Raw genomic sequence first — 17,226 nt, 5'->3', positions numbered from 1 at the left:
GATACCCATCCCTAGTCTTGAGTGTCTTTTTCAATGTGTTTAGTTTCTCTTTCCCTGTGGTGTCATTATGTTCATTTGTGTCATTGTTTTGTGGACAATGTTTTCACCACCCAGAGAGGAGATTACAAAGGCCTCTCCCTCCCCCACCTTGGTGCCTCTGATCACATCACTGTTGTGCTAATGCCAGCATACAGGCCCCTGGTCAAAGTCACCAAACCAGTTCGTAAGCAGGTACGTGTGTGGCCAGAAGGGTCCTCAGAGGCACTGCAAGACTGCTTTTCCACTACAGACTGGGAGATCTTTAAACAGTCTGCGACACACAACAACACCACAGACTTTCAGGAATATACAGAAACTGTCACTGCCTACATCCCAAAATGCATCGATGATGTCACCTAGACCAGGACTATTACCAATCAGAAACCATGGCTCACAGGTGAGTTCTAAAGGCTCCTAAAGTTGAGAAATGCAGCCTTCAGAGCTGGGGATTAGGTGAGCCTAAGAACAGCAAGGGCAAACCTGTCACGTGCCATCAGAGGCAATACAAACCATCACAGACTACAAGCCCACTCTGCAAACCGTGGCGACATAATCCCCAGACAGTGTGTGGAGATCCCTTGCCAAAATCAATACATGCAAAGCTCCAGGTCCTGATAATATCCTTGGACGAGCTATGCTGTGGAACTCACAAATGCCTTCACAGACATCTTTGACACATCATTAGGGTCAGGCTGTCGTTCCCACATGCACTGAAGCCTCCACCATCATTAGTGTACCAAAGAAGTCATCTATCTCCTGCTTTAAGGACTACCGTCCGGTTGCACTCACCTCCATCATTATGAATTGCTTTGAACAGTTAGTCATGCATCAAATCAAATTATCTCTTTCCCCCAACCTGGATACCAGTCAAAACGCTCAACCGATGATACAATTTCAACTGCCCTTCACTCAGCCCTCACACATCTGGACACTAGAGACTCATATGTTAGAATGCTGTTCATAGACTTCAGTTCAGCATTCAACACCATCATTACCTAGTAACTCATTCACAAACTGGATCTGCTGGGGATCAGCACCCCACTGTGTAACTGGATGCTGGATTTCCTGACAGGAAGACAGCAGACAGTACGGGTCGGCAGCAACACCTCCAGCCCAAGAACACTGAATACGGGGACTCCCCAAGGATGTGTGTTGAGCCCCCTTCTCTTTACTCTGCTTACCCACGACTGCACACCATCACACAGCTCCAACCTTTTCATCAAGTTTGCAGACGAAACAACTGTGGTAGGTCACGTCAGCAACAATGATGAGGCCTACTACAGGAATGAAGCTAAACATCTGGCCAAGTGGTGCAGCAACAACAACCTGCTGGTTGACTTCTGATGACCTCTAGAAATTTTTATTATTATCTTTAAAATGATAGTGGCACAAACAAAATGTTTTGCAGCACAAACCAGCACAAATGTAGCACAAACGTTTGATACCACTTTTGTTGGATTTGGAAAAAAAGCGGCCTCATACGGCGTGCGGCGCGCGGTGAGAGATGCCAAACGCCGGTACCGGGAACGTGTGGAGTCCCGCTTCCACCAGGGCGACACACGGAGTATGTGGCACGGACTACGCACCATTACGGACTACAAAGCCAGGGACACTGCGCCGATCAACGCCGACTCTGCATTCACCAACGAGCTGAATCGGTTCTACGCCCGTTTCAAGGTTAGCCAGGCGGCTAATGCTATCTACCGCCTGACTACCGAGGACAGTGACGTCATCAGCGAGAGACCGGTGACCAGCATCGCGGAGCATGACGTCCGAGCGGCACTGAGGAGAGTGAACACAAGGAAAGCGGCGGGGCCAGACGGCATCACCGGCCGTCTGCTGCGCTGCTGTGCTGACCAGCTAGCGGGTGTGTTCACTTACATCTTCAACGAGTCCCTGGCGAAGTCTGTGGTCCCCACATGCTTCAAAAGATCCACCATCATCCCTGCACTGACCTCGGTAGTAATGAAGGTGTTTAAGATAAGATAGAACTTTATTAATCCCTCGGGTGGGTTCCTCTGGGAAATTCGACTTCCAAAAAGCACAGCAACGACCGAAGTTACAGTTACAGAATTGTTATATATATATATATATATATATATATACACACACACACACACACACACACACACACACACACACACACACACACACACACACACACACACACACATATAAATACAGAGACAAATATAAATAAAATATACAAAGGGGATAAATAGAATAAATAGGAATAAAAAATAAAAATACAAGTGAATTGCACATTTCAAGTATTGAGTCTATTGCACTGTTGACTATTTACAAAAAGTATTGCACAAAAGGTATTGCACAGTGAGGTGCAGAGGCACTACAGCTTAGTTGTTCCCCCCTCCTTTGTCCTCCTGTTTCCCCTCCCTCTCCCCTCCAGAGAGGAGTTAAACAGTTTGATGGCGTGTGGGACAAAGGAGTTTTTAAGTCTGTTAGTTCTTGTCTTGGGGAGAAGCAACCTGTCACTGAACAGACTCTTCTGATTGTTTATGGCCGTGTGCAGAGGATGCCCAGCATTGTCCATAATGTCCATCAGTTTCTTTAATGTCCTTTTCTCTGCCACTGTCACCAGAGTGTCCAGCTTCATGCCGACCACAGAGCTAGCCTTCCTGATCAGTTTCTCCAGCCTGGATGAGTCCCTCTTTGCTGTGCTGCTCCCCCAGCACACCACAGCATAGAAAAGTACTCCAGCAACCACCGACTGGTAAAACATCCTCAGGAGCTTCCTGCAGATGTTAAAAGACCTCAGCCTCCTGAGGAAGTACAGTCGGCTTTGGGCTTTTTTTATACAGGTGCTCTGTGTTGCATGACCAGTCCAGTTTATTGTCCACCCACAGCCCGAGGTACTTGTACTTGTTGACCACCTCCTCCCCCTCTATCTGAACCGGTAGTGGACCTTCTCTGGACCTCCCGAAGTCCACAACCAGTTCCTTAGTCTTTGAGGTGTTGAGTTGCAGGTGGTTTGTGTGACTCCATGCGACAAAGTTCCTCACCAGACTTCTGTACTCCTCTTCCTGATCATCCCAGATACACCCCATGATGGCCGTGTCATCTGCAAACTTCTGAATGTGGCATAATTCAGAGTTGTAGCAGAAGTCAGAGGTGTACAGGGTGAAGAGAAGGGGGGACAGCACAGTTCCCTGTGGTGCTCCTGTGCTGCTGACCACTGTGTCAGACGTGATGTCCTTCAGCCTGACGTACTGTGGTCTGTCGGTGAGGTAGTCGGAGATCCAAGCCACCAGGCAGGGGTCCACCTCCATCCTGTTCAGTTTTTCCTGAAGCATACAGGGCCGGATGGTATTAAAGGCACTGGAAAAGTCAAGAAACAGTATCCTGACCGTGCCTTTTCCCTCATCCAGGTGTGAGTGGGCTCTGTGTAGGAGGTACAGGATGGCATCCTCCACTCCGACACCCGCCTTGTATGCAAACTGTAGTGGGTCCTGGGCATGTTGTACCTGTGGTCGGAGGAAGTTGAGGAAGAGCCGCTCTAGAGTCTTCATAAGATGTGACGTCAGTGCCACCGGTCGGAAGTCATTCAGCTCATTGGGCCGGTTCCTTTTAGGGACCGGGACGATGCTGGATGTCTTCCATAGGGCGGGCACTCTCCCCAGTCGCAGACTGAGGTTGAAGACTCGTTGTAGCGGCTCCCCAAGTTCAGCAGCACACGCCTTAAGCATCCTAGGACACACCTTGTCTGGGCCTGCTGCCTTTCTGGGGCGAAGCTTCCTCAGTTGTCTCCTGACCTGATCCACTGTGACACTGGGAGATGTTTGGGAGGAGGGGAGGGGGGGAGATGTCTTGCTGCTGATTGGAGGAGGGGGGTGTCATGGTGTCAGGAAGGGGGGGAAGCGAGGGAGGCAGGAGAGTGGGGAGAGGACTCTGTAGTGAAGGTGAGGGTGAGGGTGGGGGGGTTGTGGGCTGGTCAAACCTGTTGAAGAAGTTGTTGAGTTCGTTTGCCTTCTCCACAGTCCCCCCCACTGTGCTTTTCTTGGTGTTGTGGCCTGTGATGGTTTTCACACCATTCCAGACCTCCCTCATATTGTTCCTCTCCAACTTCTGCTCCACCTTCCTCCTGTAGGTGTCCTTTGCTTCCCTCAGGCAGCGTTTCACCTCCCGCTGTGCTGCTTTCATCTCCTCCTTCACTTTGCTCCTGAAAGCCTTCTTCTTCATGTTGAGGACAGCTTTGACTTCCTGTGTTACCCACGGTTTGTTATTAGGATAACACCGTACCGTCTTAGCAGGGGCGACTGTGTCCACACAAAAGTTGAGGTAGTCTGTAAGACAGTGTGTCGCCCCCTCTATGTCCTCACCATGTGGGCTCAGGAGCACATCCCAGTCTGTGGTGTCATAGCAGTCTCTCAGAGCATCCTCCTTTTCTGGGGTCCATCTCCGGATGGAGCGCGTTGTGACAGGCTGCCTTTGGACGAGGGGTGTGTATTGTGGCTGTAGGTAAACCAGGTTGTGGTCTGACTTCCCTAGTGGGGGGAGGGGGGTGGCTCTGTATGCATCTCTCACATTAGCATACAGTAGGTCAATTGTCCTGTTGCTCCTTGTGGGACAATTCACAAACTGGTGAAAAGCAGCCAGAGTAGAGTCCAGTGTGGCATGGTTAAAGTCTCCAGATATAATAATGAAAGCCTCGGGGTTTTGTGTCTGAAGTCTTGCTGTGACTGTGTGTATTTTCTCACAGGCAGCTGTTGCGTCGGCCCTCGGAGGGATGTAAACACACACACAGATCACATGACTGAACTCCCGAGGTAGATAATATGGCCGCAAGCTAACAGCTAGCAGCTCCAGGTCCGGACGGCATACCGAAACTTTAACGGAGACGTGTCCAGGGTTACAGTATCTGTTGTTAACGTAGACAATGAGTCCCCCACCTCTGCTTTTTCCGCTGGCCTGCGTGTCCCTATCGGCTCTCACGGATGTGAAACCGCATAGGTCTACGTTAGCCTGCGGCGTTAGCTCGGTTAGCCACGTCTCCGTGAAGATAAACAAGCTGCACTCACGGTATAGTCTGTGGTTGTTCAGAGCACACAGTTCGTCAATCTTATTCTGTAACGAGTTCACGTTGCCCATGATCACTGTCGGGATTGATGGTTTGAATCGCCTCCGGTGATCCGCTCTCCTCGCTCCAGCTTTGCAGCCTCTGTAGCTCCTCTTTAGTTCGGCCGGGATGTTGTGTCGCATGCCGGTCTGTCCCTTTGTTCTTAGTGCCAGCAGTTCCGCTCTCGAATAGATGAAGGAGCTGGTTCCAGAAGTTTTGAAAGTGCATTATCCATCTTGTATCGCTATATCTAAGAGGTATAAGTAGAGGAAGGTGAAAAAAAGTTTGAAAAGCCTAGTCTAAAAAAGTTAAAGTTAACAAAAAAGGTGCGGTGTTGCAGAGCTACTTGGAAAGGCTGCCGTCACTCCAGCGCCATCTTGGACCAAGATTTGAGAGGCTGCTGAAGAACATCATCTCCTCCTCCATCCCAGACACCACAGATCCGCTGCAGTTCGCCTACAGATCCAACAGATCCACAGAGGATGCCATCGCCCACGTCCTACACACCACTCTCAGCCACGTGGACAAGAAACAGGGTAACTATGTGTGAATGCTGTTTGTTGATTACAGCTCAGCGTTTAACACAATAGTGCCCTGCAGACTGTTCACAAAGCTGAGGGATCTGGGACTTAACAGCCGTCTGTGTGCATGGGTGTTGGACTTCCTCACTGGCAGAACTCAGGTGGTGAGGGTGGGCAGGTGCTTCTCCAACAGCATCACCATCAACACAGGAGCACCTCAGGGATGTGTCCTCTCGCCACTGCTCTACTCCCTCTACACTTCAGACTGTGTGGCCACCCATGGCTCCAACACCATTGTGAAGTTTGCTGACGACACAGTGGTGTTGGGTGCCATCTCCAACAACGATGAGGCGGCCTACATGGATGAAGTGAAGAATCTGGCATCGTGGTGCCAGGACAACCACCTCCAGCTGAACGTCAGCAAGACCAAGGAGCTGGTGGTGGACTTCAGAAGGGGTCAGCACAGAGACTACAAGCCCATTATCATCAATGGAGCTCCAGTGGAGAGGGTGCAGTCCTTCAAGTATCTTAGTGTCCACATCTCCTCAGACCTGACATGGGCTGCCCACATTCAGGTCCAGACCAAAAAGGCTAGGCAGCACCTGTATCACCTACGACAACTGAGGAAGTTCAGGGTCTCTCCAAAGATCCTCAGGATTTTCTATACAGGCGCTGTGGAGAGCATCCTCACACAGAACATGACATCGTGGTTTGGGAACAGCTGTGTGAAGGACCAAAAAGCTCTCCAGAGAGTGATCCGTACAGCAGAACGCTGCTGCAGGATTGCTCTCCCCCCGCTTCAGGACACCTACACCAGGAGATGCCGGACTAGAGCAGCGCAGATACTGAAGGACCCGTCCCATCCTGGCAACAAACTGTTCCAACTTCTGCAATCTGGTAGAAGGTTCCGCATCTTCCGGGCAAGGACAGAGAGACTCAAGAGGAGCTTCTATCCCCAAGCCATCCATGCCCTAAACACACACACCCGCCCTCTCACATCATCTATAATTGACTGAGACAGGACTCTTCCAGACACTAAACCAAGGCACAATGTACATTTCAATTCCTTTAATTTTAAATATGTTTATATTGTCTATCCTGTAAAATAGTCAGATGTCTATTCATATTAATGTACAGAATTCACCTGCTTGCTGCTACTACTGCACATTCACCCAGTGTATATACTATATATATATATATATATATAATGTTCTTCCTCTACCCCCCCACCCCCCCCAATTTTTGCACATGTCGAGGAGCGTGTCAGGCTACATTTCACTGTGTGTTATACTTGTATAACTATGCATGTGACAAATAAAGAACCTTGAACCTTGAACCTTGAAAAAAAAGGGGGGGGGGGGGCAGATGAGCAAAGCAGCTTACTAGAATGATCAGGACACACAAAAGCCACAATCTTGTGATGAGCAGCTCTATATGAGTTATTGTTGGTGTTAAATGCAGCTCAGATTAAACTGGGCTGAACAGGGGTACAGATGGACTAAGTCCTAGAGCTGCCCCAATCTGATATTATGATTATCACCTAAAAAGCTACATATTGATTACTGTTACGTACGTGTTTAATATCCTATGTGTCAACAACAGATCACCAGTAACTAGTGGAGACAGGTAATACAGACAGGTGAAGATGTGATATGCTGAGCACTCAGAGCACTTTCTACAACTTGACTCATTCACCTATTCATAAAAGCACTTTTTTCTGCGCTTTTTGTTTTCTACCTAACTGACACCTGCAAAGCAGGCCCTTGCTTCAGTGGGCAGACTGAGGGCTGCTATGACTTTACTCTCATGAAAGTGCTGAATGGTATATTACCCATCCCTGTATTTTCCTGGTCAGTCTTTTGGTTGCAGCGAAACTAACAAGAAACAAATATTCTTTGTCAACAATTTTTACCTACAAAAAGGTAAAAATTCTGACATTTGCCTCTTGGTAGATGCTAACAGATCAGATCAGTTTCCCATGTTTTAATTGTATTGTCTCACAGATAATACGTGATTTTAACACTTGGGTAATTATTTTTGTATCTTCACCTACAGTACATTTCTAGAACTTCATGAAAAAAACCTCTGTAATGGGCACTGGATCTGAATGTACTTTAGAATGTAGAGTAGAACTAGAATTTTAGATCAGTCATTTTAGGTATTTTGCTACCAAAGAGCCTGCTGACGTTAAAAAACATCACTACCTGCATTATATAACCTTATTACTTGTCACCAAACGTCAGGGAATTTGTTTTTAGTTGATTATTTCTTTGCTGGAACAATAATTCTTAGCAGTAAGTATTATACCCTTTGGAGCATGGCACTCCCTTCACCCCACCAGTAAGGAATATACTTTTTTCTCACATGTCCATCACTCCTACTCTCGTCTGGATTATCTTTTGGTCAGCAGCTCACTGCTGAACGACATTTCAGACACAGAGATTCACCCTATAGCTGTCAGCGATCATGCTCCTGTATCGCGAACACTAATGCACAAGAATAATACTACGCCAAGTAAGAACTGGAGATTTAATACATCACTGCTTAAAGATGAAGACTTTATTAAATATTTAAAAAAAGAGTGGACTCTATATTTAGACTATAATGATGTTCCCGGAACATCAGCTTCTGTTCTATGGGAAGCAGGGAAAGCTGTGATGAGAGGTAAAATAATTTCTTTCTCATCACATAAAAAGAAAAAAGAAAACAAAAATATTCAGGAATTAGAAAAAACCATCAAATCCCTAGAAGAAGCCTACGCGTCCCACCAAGATCAGGAAACATTGAACAAAATACAGAAAACAAAACTAGAATTAAATGAGATAATTGATAAAAAACACAAAATTCTTAGTACAAAGACTACGCCTACAAAATTACGAACATGGTAATAAATCCGGTCAATTTCTAGCAAACCAGCTAAAAATAAATAAAGAAAAAACAACTATATGTGCTGTTCAAGATTCATCTGGGAACACAATATATGAACCGATACAAATAAACAACATTTTCAGGGATTTCTATAAAACGTTGTATTCACCACAAATAAACCCATCTAAAAAAGAAATTGATCAGTTTTTGGACAACATAACTCTTCCAAAATTATTAGACACTCAAGCAATGGCACTGGATTCACCACTGACACCAGGTGAACTCCAGGAAGCCCTGATAAGTATGCCCAATAATAAGGCTCCAGGTCCAGATGGCTTTCCTGCAGAATTCTACAAAGAATTCTGGTCGATTCTAGCACCAGTTTTCTACAGAACGTTGTTGGAAATTAAAGAAAAGGGCAGACTTCCATCAAATATGAATTCTGCAAACATTAATCTCCTGCTAAAACCAGGCAAAGACCCTGTATATCCCTCAAGCTATCGTCCAATATCCCTTATAAATGTAGACCTTAAAATAATCTGCAAAGCTCTCTCAAAGAGACTGGAGAAAATAACCCTCCTCTTAATTCATCCTGACCAAACTGGTTTCATAAAAGGTAGGCACTCATCAACAAATACACGTAGATTACTTAATTTGATAGACTACTCATACAGTAAAAACCTAGAAACTACAATATTCTCTTTAGATGCAGAAAAAGCATTTGACAGAGTTAACTGGAAATTTCTATTTGCAACTTTACACAAATTTGGTTTTGGATCCTCTTTCATAAACTGGTTAAAAATATTATATAATTCCCCAACAGCTTGTGTTAGAACAAATGACCAGACATCCTCCAGCTTCTGCCTCCTGAGGGGACCATGTGGATTCATGGATTTTTTTTTCACATTCTGTCTCTCACAGTTGAAGTGTACCTCTGGTGCAAATTACTGACCTCTGTCATCATTTTAAGTGGGGGAACTTGCACAATCGGTGGCTGACTAAATACTTTTTTGCCCCACTGTATTAAGATGAATGTGGTGAATGGATGTTTCATTTTTCTCATTTTAGCACCTTTTCTTACCTTAGTTTTTAAATTTTTAAACTTTTCTTCCCCTCACTTATGTGCCATGGCTGTCCCAATGATCCTTTTCTGCAGGATAAAATCTGAAAGTGTCTAACTACAAAGGACATCTATGCATGTATAATATCTACTTAATTGGCTTAGCACACTGTATACACACACACTGTGTATTGGACCAGTGATTATTTATTGTGGTCTGTTAATGAGGAATTCAGTGATAAATGTATTCATTGTGATAATGAAACAAAAGCTGTCGTCAATATTGGCCACTGAATGGACTGCTTTAAAAGGAGCAGGTTTTTTGTTTGTTTGTTTTTGTTTTGCACAATTCAGCTTTTAAATTAGCACCAACATTGATACATGATATGTTTATATGGTCTAAAAGTGACTGATTCTTAAATAAAGTCTACATTTCTGGGAGTTTTTGAACTGGCTGCAAGCATTTGTGCCATTTTACAGAAGCTCTGATGGTAAGTACAGGTAAGAAGTGACTAAAATCCTTTAGGGTTCTCATTTATTACACTTTATTACACAAGAAAACATTGGACGCAGAGGTTACATTTTACTTTTTACTACAGAATTTGTAGTAGCACAAACCTCGAATACAGGAGGAACAATGTGGTTTTCGTCCTGGTCGTGGAACACTGGACCAGCTCTCAAGGATACTTGAGGGTGCATAGCAGTTTGCCCAACCAGTCTACATGCGCTTTGTGGACTTGGAGAAGGCATTCGACTGTGTCCCTCGGGAGGTCCAGTGGGGGGTGCTCCAGGACTATGAGGTGCCTGGCCCATTGCTTCGGGCCATTCAGTCATTATATGACCGTTGCAAGAGCTTGGTTCGCATAGCCGGCAATAAGTCAGACTTGTTCCTGGTGGGCGATGGGCTCCGCCAAGGCTGCCCTTTGTCACCAATTCTGTTCATAATTTTTATGGACAGAATTTCTAGGTGTAGCCAAGTGGCTGAAAGCTATCACTTCAGTGGTCTCAGGATCTCATCTCTGCTTTTTGCAGATGATGTGGTTCTGTTGGCTTCATCAGGTGATGGCCTCCAGCTTGCCTTGGAACAGTTCGCAGCTGAGTGTGAAGCGGTGGGAACCAGAATCAGCACCTCCAAATCTGAGGCCATGGTCCTCAGCCGGAAAAGGGTAGAGTGCCCACTTCAGGTCGGGGATGAGTTCCTGCCCCAAGTGGAGGAGTTCAAGTATCTCGGGGTCTTGTTCACAAGTGATGGGAGAAGGGAGCAGAAGATCGACGGACGGATTGGTGCAGTGGCTGCAGTGATGCGGATACCGTACCGGTCTGTTGTGGTGAAGAGAGAGCTGAGTGTAAAAGTGAAGCTCTCAATTTACTGGTCAAATACAAGCGGCGGAAATCGGCTTCCTCCGAAGGGTGGCTGGCCTCTCCCTTAGAGATAGGGTGAGAAGTTCGGCCATTTGGGAGGGGCTCAGAGTAGAGCAGCTGCTGCTCCACATCGAAAGGAGCCAGTTGAGGTGGTTCGGGCATCTGACAAGGATGCCTCCTGGGCGCCTCCTGGGTGAGGTTTTCCGGGCATTTTCCGGGCATGTCCGGATGTTGGGGCAGGGATAGCTCAGTAGGTAAAGTGGTCGGCCCATGATCGGAAGGTCGGCGGTTCGAATCCACTTAATGGCTACCCTGAGGTACCCCTGAGCAAGGTACCGTCCCTACACACTGCTCCCCGGGCGCCTGCTTAGTGGGCTGCCCACTGCTTCACTGAGTGAATGGGTCAAATGCAGAGAAAAACAAGTAATTTCCCCATGGGGATCAATAAAGTATCCATTATTATTATTATTATTATTATGTCCGGAAAACCTCACCCGGGAGGGAGCAGGCCCTGGGGCAGACCCAGGACACGCTGGAGAGATTATATCTCTCGGCTGGCCTGGGAACGCATTGGTGTTCCCCCGGATAAGCTGGAGGAGGTGGATGGGGAGAGGAAGGTCTGGGCTTCTCTGCTTGGGCTGCTGCCCCCACGACCCGGCCCCAGATAAGCGGAAGAAAATGGATGGATGGATGGACTACAGAGTTTAACTTATCTGAAACCATTAAGACAGGAAACATGAGCTCAAATGTAAAATCCTACATGTTAATTTATAACCTGGAGCAAATGGCAGCTTTAATTTGAGATAAGAAGGCTTCTGTGTTTGACTATGTTATAACAGTATCACAAAGTTGCAAAAAAAAGCTGCAAAACTGCAGATTTGTCAGCTGCACATTCACGATCCATGAACCTCCTGCTAAACCACATCCCAAAGATGCTCTAATAGACTGAAATCTGGTGAATGTGGAAGTCATTTATGTTCAAGAAAGCAGTTTGAGATCATTTGAGCTTTGTCATGTGTTGCATTGTCCAACTGGAAGCAACATAAGATAGGTACACTGTGATCTTGAGGGGCTCGACATGGTCAGCAATAATACTTGGGAAGGCTGTGATGTTTAAACAATGCTCAGCTGGTATTAATGATCCCAAAGTGTGCCAAGAAAATATCCCACACATTATTACACCACTATCAGCCTGAGCTGATCAGGATGGTTCTGTACTTTATGTTGTTTGCACCAAAATCTGACCCAATACCACAAATGGAGACTCATCAGACAAGGCGATACTTTTCCAGTCTTGTATTGTCCAATTTTGGTGAGCCTGCACAAATTATAGCCTCAGGTTTCTGTTCTTAGCTGACACAAGTGGCACCCGGATAGGTCTGTGTTTGGTGTCTGAAAACAGCTGCATTTTTCCTGAGTACAAAAACAAAACAAGAAGCAACAATTGTGTCCCTTTGAGCAATATGGCTCATTTGAAAGAACCAAATTTAGTATTGCGGTCTAGACAACCCAAAATGGGATGTCCCCATATGTGGATGCCAGGTCCTAGGAGGTTAAAATTTATGACGACTCAAAATTGAAACCTGACAAATTAAAACCCTGAATCATCATCACTAGTGTGAACTAAAGGGTGTCATCTTTTTTCTTTTCAATCCATTAACTGCCACATTTTGTAGACTGAGCAAGAAAAGAAGTAAGCTCTTCATGGTGACCCCAGAAAATTTCTTGTATGACTTTCTAGCATACAGCTGACACTGTTGGACATCTTACGGAGTCCCGCCACAAGGAGGCACTACAGGCTTTCAAACCAACTGTTTCTGTTTCCAAAGCGGCGCAAACCATCACCACCGACCATCGTATTCTAGCCTATGGATGTATGTTTGTGTTGATACATAACTTAAAGCCACCGCTGTGAAGGCATCACATTACAGGGGTTGAAAAAAAAAAACCCTTTGCACTGACTATAGAAGTACTACAACCCGGCCTTTAAAAAAACAAACATTTTTTGCAGTCCTATATTTGAGAAATGTTGGTCTTTATCTGCTAGAATAAGGATTCGGGCAAACACTTTTGATTGTTTGTTTTTAATCAAATATGTTTTATTATTGATATTGAAATGGGTGTTAATCAGGTTGGTACAATTATTGTTGGGTTATTTCTTAGTTACACCGTAGCAATGTTACAATAATTAAAAGCTACACTTCAACCGTGGTGTGTCAAACAGCCCACTATGACCTTAAGTGGGTCGCACCAGTCAGTCAGTCAAAGTCAAATTTATTTATATAGCACGTTACAACAAACAACAAATGTTGATCAAGGTGCTGTACAATTAAGATAATCAAAAGCAATAAAACATGATAAACAGACATGATAAAAGTTAAGGAAACAATCATAAAATAAGAAGATTTGAGCAAGAAGTAAGATAAATAAAAGTAAAACAAACTCATTCTGATTTAAAAACCATGGCGTAAAAGTGTGTTTTCAGACGGGTTTTAAAAGTGTCCCGTGTTGGGGAGGTCCTGATGTGAAGGGCCAGTTCGGTTCACAATTTAGGAGCAGTTACAGCAAAGGCCCGAACTCCTCTGTGCTTTAATCTGGATCTCGGGACAACCAGGAGCAGACCTCAGTGATCCGCAGACCTCAGTGATCTTCAGCCTCAGTAAAGATTTTTATACTGACTGAAGATCACTGGGATCTTCAGTCAGTATAAATAAGTTACATGTTTAACTGTTTTTCCACAGGACAAAGAAAAAGCTGCTGCAACAAAGAAAGACATCTGTCAGCACAACTCTTTGGTCTTAAATTGTAAGAAATAAACGTGTAAAATTACAGAAAAAATTCTGGTAGCTCAGACTGTCCAGTTTATAACTGCTCCTGAAGGTAATTCTTTTTGATGTTTGGAGTAGAATAAAGGGCCATGCTCCAACTTATGTTTAACCAGTATTTTAATCTTCTTTTCACCAGCAAACACCGTGAAAATATACGGTGAAATAAGAAATGAAAACACGGATATTATGTCAGCAAAATAAAATTACAACATAAAATGTACACAAAGTAAAATATACAAACGTACTGTGTGCGCCTTTTTTTTTTTTTTTTTTTTTTTTTTTGGCCTGTCCCGTTTGGCTCTTTTGCCATCAGAATTGTTGTCTAAAGGCAAAGAAAGATGCCCAATGGATTTACTTTACCAAATTGACCATCCCAGCCTTGCCGTAATGGTCCATTTGATTCACCTTTTATTGTTTATTTTATTTTCACTTACTGAATACGGGACAGACTTGACTGGGGGAAAGAAGGGGAGAAAGAAAGAGGGAAAGAGAAACAGCTGAGAAGAGGGACGGGGGAGAAGGGCAAAAGACAAAAACCAACAGAACGGGCAGAGAAAAAAAAATGCATATATCAATCACCTGGATCACCTGCTGAGAAAGAAAAAAGAAAACAAGCAGAAGAGAACAAGAGTAACAGAATAAACAACATCACAATGATATATGGGAATATGACAGTAAATACTAAATATTAAACATTATTGTGCAGCACATAAGATCAACACAACACAGTGTGCTTTGAGGTAGGAGCTAAAAAGGGTGTAGTTTGTGGGTGTGATCACCCGTGTGTACACCTGTGAGCATGGACGCGCTTGTTTTTTGTTTTTTAAAAGGTTCCTTCATGTAATAATCTGCTAGAGGGTGTGGGGGGGCCACAGCCCCGTCCTCCAGGGCATGAAGCAGGTGTGGAGGAGATCAAAACTCCAGACATCCAGAGGCCCCCAGAACACAAGAGACCAAGGAAGACCAACAGAGGGGCAGCCGCGCCACTGTCCCAGAAAGAGCTGAGGAGAGTCCCAGATGAGGGCTCACTCAGCAGCCGCGGAGCAGAAGCCAGGGGGAGTTGCAGTGACGCGCCCGTGAGCTCCGCCGGCAGCCAGCCGCGCCTGAGTGACCGAGCCCCAGGCCGAGAGGCCGGGGGCACCCCACCTCCGAAGTGGCCCGAGCGAGCCCCAGGCTCCAGGCCCCGATAAGCGGCCGCCAAGGAGTGAGCCGGTGTGTACCTGGACGCCCATCCCCGGACACAAAGAACCACCAACGCACCGATGTCTGAGGGGGTCCGCCACTGGCAGGGGAAGTGGTGGTAGGGGGAGATAGGCCTCCAAACCTTGGAGGGCCTGAGATGTCCCCAGAGAGGTGGCGCCTGACACCCAACCTGACATATAGACACAGACATACAGGCACACACAGATACAAACATCCATTCCCACCCTCATGCTCTCATATGCACTTACTCCACACTCAACCAACGTGGAGACAGACATAAAGAGACGCTGTACACACGATCACACTCCCCAAGCGTACTCTACAAACCGGGTCCAGGTACCCTTGCCCCTGGAGGGGGGAACTGCACCCAGACCCAGGTGGTGTTACCCTTTTCCCTGCGGTGGGGGGAGGCAGACCGCCCCGACTCCGCAGCAGCAGGGAGGCCCCACACTCCAGACCGCAGTCGGACGGCCAACTCCTCCTCTTAGCCCCCCCGCTCCAGCAGGTCGCAGAGAATGGGGGTGAGAGAAGACTCCAAACCTCCCTCCACCCGCTCATTGTAGTGTTGATGCATGTGTGTTCTAAGGTGCATTTAAAACCCAGGAGGGCATGGAGCTACCTGCCAGAGAGCAGCAGGTAAGCGCATGGTCCCTCCTGCTAGCCCTCAATGTCTACGTGTGTGCGCCTTTCTACCAAACATCCATGGGCACTTTCAGTCCACAATATCGGTACACGGCCAGCTTGCTCTTTCTGGCTCAAGTCCTCTGTCTCTGGCGGAATATCCGCTTAATTGAACATCCGCCAAAAGCATGCACACCACAAGCACTCTCAACTCTCAAGTCCACCAGTAGGTGGCAACAACACAACATGCAACCAGATAAAACACCCAACTTTGAACATTGCAGTCACATAATAATTACATTTCAAATCGACAGCTACACAGTTAATTTCTTTCTTGTTCTTTTTAAACACTAGTCGAAAAAACAAACAAAAAACACCCCCTTCATATATTTTATTTACTTCATCTATTTTTAGTTTTTTTTGTTTGTTTGTTTTTTATTGTTTTTTGTCAGCTTTTCAGCTCCACTTTTTCGCCACTTCTTCCACACTAAAACTTTTTGACAAGCTGCATGAGGACAGTGAAGGCATAGAAGGGGCCGGTCGCATTAAGATATTTGATTGGCCAATCCAGTGTCAGTAATGAAGATAAATGGGCTGTTGTATGCATGTACAGCTATGCTGTCGAGCAGAAGGCAAGAAGCAGAAGAAGAGACGGGGAGCAGCAGAGATGGCGGATGGTGGCAGGCGGCGGCGGCCACAAGAGGTGGCGGCGTTGGTGCGGTTTGGTGCAGCAGTGCGTGGCGACGGCATACGACGACCAGTGAGCGGAGAGGCAGAGGGCGCTGTGCTGCTGCTGAAGTAGCTTGATGCCAGACGACACTACAGTGGGGAATTGGTGGGCAGCGGGACAGCGCCCTACCTCCTGCGGCGAGACCACAGTGCTGGCGTGACACAGAAAGGTGGCGGGCGGAGTTGAGAGCTCTGCCCATCCGGGGTAAGTCCCGAAACGTATTGCGCTGCAATAATCCGGTCCACTCGAAGGAACAGTGACTGTCGCTGGCCCCTCTCTTTTCCAGTACTCCGGAGCGGAGAGACTGACAGGACGGCCAGGGACGCCGTCGGGTTTTCCTTGCCCCGCTCCGATTGACTGTTAAATGTCTCCTGACATTTCTGTCTGCATCATCTATTCAACCATAGCTTTAACACACTCCCACAGCCCATGGTCTCCAGAAGCCATTACAGTCAATAACTTGAGCAGTAATCACTGTACAGTTCCTTTGAACCAAAGTTGGCTGACCTAAAGTGTCATAGCTCAGTGCAGTTGGTTGCTGTCTTTGTCTTTGAGGTCGCTGCCTCACAGAGTCAGTCTCACCACCAGTTGCAGCTAGAATGTCAGTCATAGCATCACAACTCAGTGGCCTGTCAATGTCAGGGTCAGGGCCTTGGATCTGCCCAGGCACAGTCTCTTCGCTCTGTGGTGGCACATCCTCTTCTTGACAGCGGAGAGGTTGAGGTTGGAAGGACTCTGCCAAAGGGTTAAGCGGAGTCTGCCTCTGTCGTCTCCCTGGAACCAGCCTGAGGTACCACTGGTAGGTGCCATGGTGTGTTCATCTGATGTGTCGCCATTCCCTGGCTGCTGCTGTCTACGTGGAGGTTTGAACTTCTTCCGTGTCACAGTCGGAGAGTCTTTTTGGGGCTGAATAGTAGGGC

The sequence above is a fragment of the Astatotilapia calliptera genome, chromosome 4 (genome assembly GCF_964374335.1).
Source record: "Astatotilapia calliptera chromosome 4, fAstCal68.1, whole genome shotgun sequence".
NCBI lineage: Eukaryota > Metazoa > Chordata > Actinopteri > Cichliformes > Cichlidae > Astatotilapia > Astatotilapia calliptera.
Note: the sequence above shows the minus strand (reverse complement) of the source record.